The sequence below is a fragment of the Triticum aestivum genome, chromosome 4A, assembly GCF_018294505.1.
Source record: "Triticum aestivum cultivar Chinese Spring chromosome 4A, IWGSC CS RefSeq v2.1, whole genome shotgun sequence".
Lineage (NCBI taxonomy): Eukaryota > Viridiplantae > Streptophyta > Magnoliopsida > Poales > Poaceae > Triticum > Triticum aestivum.
In genome coordinates this window covers 510,158,374-510,162,189 of record NC_057803.1, presented here as the reverse complement: position 1 = coordinate 510,162,189, position 3,816 = coordinate 510,158,374, and positions in this window count along the sequence as shown.

Below are 3,816 nucleotides of genomic sequence, written 5' to 3'. Positions count from 1 at the left end.
AAGAGCCAGTCCAAGTACAAGTGCTACCGCCTTGATGACAAGGACACTCTCTTCTTCGAGGATCGTATTGTGGTACCCAAAGGTGACCTCCGTAAAGTGATCATGAACGAGGCTCACAATTATCTCCTCTCCATCCACCCTGGGAGCACGAAGATGTATCAGGACCTCAAGCAAGCTTATTGGTGGACTCGAATGAAGCGCGAGATCGCTCAATTCGTGAATGAATGTGATGTCTGCAGAAGAGTGAAGGCAGAACACCAAAGGCCAGCAGGTCTCCTCCAACCTCTTGCCATTCCAGAATGGAAGTTTGACCACATTGAAATGGACTTCGTGACTGGGTTTCCAAAGTCCAAGCGTGGCAATGATGCTATATTCGTTGTCATTGATAAACTCACCAAAGTGGCTCACTTTCTGCCTATCAAAGAGTCGATCACTGCAGCTCAATTGGCGGAACTCTATACCTCTCGTATTGTCTCTCTGCACGGTATTCCACAAGTGATCTCTTCAGACCGTGGCAGCATCTTTACCTCGAAGTTTTGGGATTCTTTTCAGAAGGCCATGGGCACCAACATCCGCTTCAGCACAACTTTCCATCCTCAAACTAGCGGTCAAGTCGAGCGTGTCAACCAGATTCTTGAAGATATGCTCAGGGCTTGTGTGATCTCCTTTGGCATGAAGTGGGAAGATTGTCTTCCTTATGCTGAATTCTCCTACAACAACAGTTTTCAAGCAAGTTCGGGCAAGGCCCCATTTGAAATTCTGTATGGCAGGAAGTGCCGTACCCCTCTCAACTGGTCTGAAACCGGTGAACATCAGCTTTTGGGTAATGACTTAATCACAGAGGCAGAAGAAATGTGCAAAGTCATTCGTGATAACCTCAAAGCAGCCAAATCCCGTCAGAAGAGCTACTATGATAGTAAGCACCGTGATTTGGCTTTCGAGATCGGAGATCATGTTTACCTCCACGTCTCTCCTACGAAAGGTACTCGCCGCTTCGGTATCAAAGGGAAGATTGCCCCTAGATACGTGGGACCTTTCAAGATTGTCAGCAAGAGAGGCGACCTCGCCTATCAACTCGAGCTTCCTTCAAACTTTGCAAATGTTTATGACGTGTTCCATGTCTCTCAGCTTCGAAAGTGCTTCAAGACTCCTGACCGCACCGTCAACTTCGAGGACATTGAGCTCCAATAAGATCTCTCTTATCGTGAGCACCCAGTTGCTATTCTTGAAGAGACTGAACGCAAGACTCGCAACAAGTCAATCAAATTTCTCAAAGTCAAGTGGTCACACCATTCCGACCGTGAAGCTACCTGGGAACGCGAGGATCACCTCCGTTCTGAGTACCCGGCGTTCTTTCAGTCCTAGATATCGGGACGAGATCCTTTCGTAGTGGTGGAGTGTTGTAACACCCCGGATGTAACTTTCCCTATTTGTACTCCAACTTTTGCCGTTTCCGGCGTTAAGTTTATTTATTTCCTCAGGTTCGGGTCTTTGTATCCGTGTGTTGTTGTCGTTGTCATGCATCTCATATCATGTCATCATGTGCATTGCATTTGCATACGTGTTCGTCTCATGCATTCGAGCATTTTCCCCGTTGTCCGTTTTGCATTCCGGCGCTTCGTTCTCCTCCGGTGGTCATTTCTACCTTTCTTTCGTGTGTGGGGATTAAACATTTCCGGATTGGACCGAGACTTGCCAAGCGGCCTTGGTTTACTACCGGTAGACCGCCTGTCAAGTTTTGTATCATTTGGACTTCGTTTGATACTCCAACGGTCAACCGAGGGACCGAAAAGGCCTCGTGTGTGTTGCAGCCCAACACCCCTCCAATTTGGCCCAAAACCCACCTAACTCTGCTCCATCATCTAGAGTGTTCGATCATGATCGCGTGGCCGAAAACCGCACCTCATTTGGACTCTCCTAGCTCCCTCTATGCCTATAAATAGGTCCTCCTCGAAAATTCCGGATCTCCCTCTCCGAAACCCTAAAAACTGCCCTCCCGCCGACGGACACGTCCGATTCGGGCCGGACGCATCCGCTCCCCCGCCGCCAGCCACCCCGCGCTCGCCACGTGGCAAGCCGCCGCCGTCTCCGCCGCGGCCCGGCCGGCCCCCAACCGGCCCCCGCCAGCCCGAGGCCGCCGCCGCCCGCGCCCTTCGCCCGCCGCCGTCGCCCTCCACTCCGGCGCCGCGCCGCTGCGTCCGCCCCGCCGCCGCCGTCGCCACCTCGTCGCCCAGGCCGCCGCAGCCGCCGTCGCTGCCCCGAGCCGCCGCAGGAGCCCGCCGGCGTCGCCCCTAGCTCCGGCCGGTCCTAGCTCCGGCCACCGCGGGCCCCTGCGCCACCGCCCCCGGCCACCGGCGACCTCGCCTCCGCCGACTGCCGTCCTCGTCCCCTCCGTCCTCGGCTTCCGCGCCGCCGGTGAACAGTGTCGCGAGATCCGATCCAGATCCGTGAACAGTAAACCCTAGGGGTAAAATTTCTTCCAAGTCCTCGGATTTTCAGATCCATGTGCTCATGTTCACGGCCCCGTAACTTTGCATCCATAGCTCCAATTCATGCATATAGCATATCAAAATGTTCATCTCAGAGAGTACATCATTTCATTCCATTGCATAATTTTCATTTGAGCTCATCTTGATGCCCGAAATGCTGTTAGAAGAGGGCTACTTGAGTTAATTGTCAGATCTGCTACTCTGTTTAGCACTTTTGTCATTTTTGCCATGATTATTGTGTGCATGATATGCCCTTGTGCTCTACATGTGTTTTGTTAAGGGTTTTGTCATCTTTCCATAGGTGCAACCCATGTATTTTTAGGATGTGTGTGGTGACTTATGCAAGCTTGTAAAGTGGTGCACTTGCTAATTCTGTTTTCAGGGACTTAGCAATTTCACTAAGTCCTGGAGCTGTTTATCTCATGTTGCCATATGTTCATGTTGTTTCCTAGTGATCCTTGCCTCTTTTGAGGATGATCAGTAAGGATATTTTGTTAATCTTGTAGTCCTATATCCATCCATGTATTTGTTTGCAACTATGGAGCACCCTAGCTTGAGTCAATCGAGCTCTACTTTTGCTACTTTGTGAATCTGGGCAGATTGTCAACTTGTTTGCAATTTTACCGGTGATGTTGTAGTTGATCCGTGCATGCTATGCTATTGTTCTTGCCATGTCTAGCTTGCATTTTGTTCCTTCTTTATGGGTGTATGCTTGTCTTGCCATGACTTGCACCGTAGTGAGTGCATCAAGCTCGTAAACATGCCTACTTGAGTTATATTTCAGCATGTGCCAGTTTTCATTAAGTATGAAAACTGATTATGTTTTTGCCATATTCACATGCTTGCAATTGTATTTTCTGATCCCTTTTGGCTCAAGGTCACTAAGAGACTTTTGTTAAGCTCTTTGAGTAGCTCCATGCCATGCTTTACTTTGCCATGTTCAGATCCTGTAGCATGTAGTTTTGTTGCTCCGAAGAGTGCTACCTGATCTGAAATTCCAAACAAGTGTTAATTTCACTAAGTCTGAGATCTGTTTGCCATATGCATTTTTGCCATGCTTGTTTGAACCTGTTAATGGATGAATTGGCCGTAGCTCAGTGCTAGGCTTTTGTTAAGCATCTGGTGTTCATCCCTGCCATTTATTTTGTTGTCATGTTTGGGTGCTGTAGCATGTTCATTTCGTTGCATTTAGATGCCTACTTGCTGTAAATCGCAGACCGGTGTCATTTTTGAAATGCTTGCCATTTCCAAACCGTAACTCCGATTCCGGCGTTCTTTATATCGTTTTCAAGCAACTTCATCTCATCTTTCCAGTGGCACACTTGGA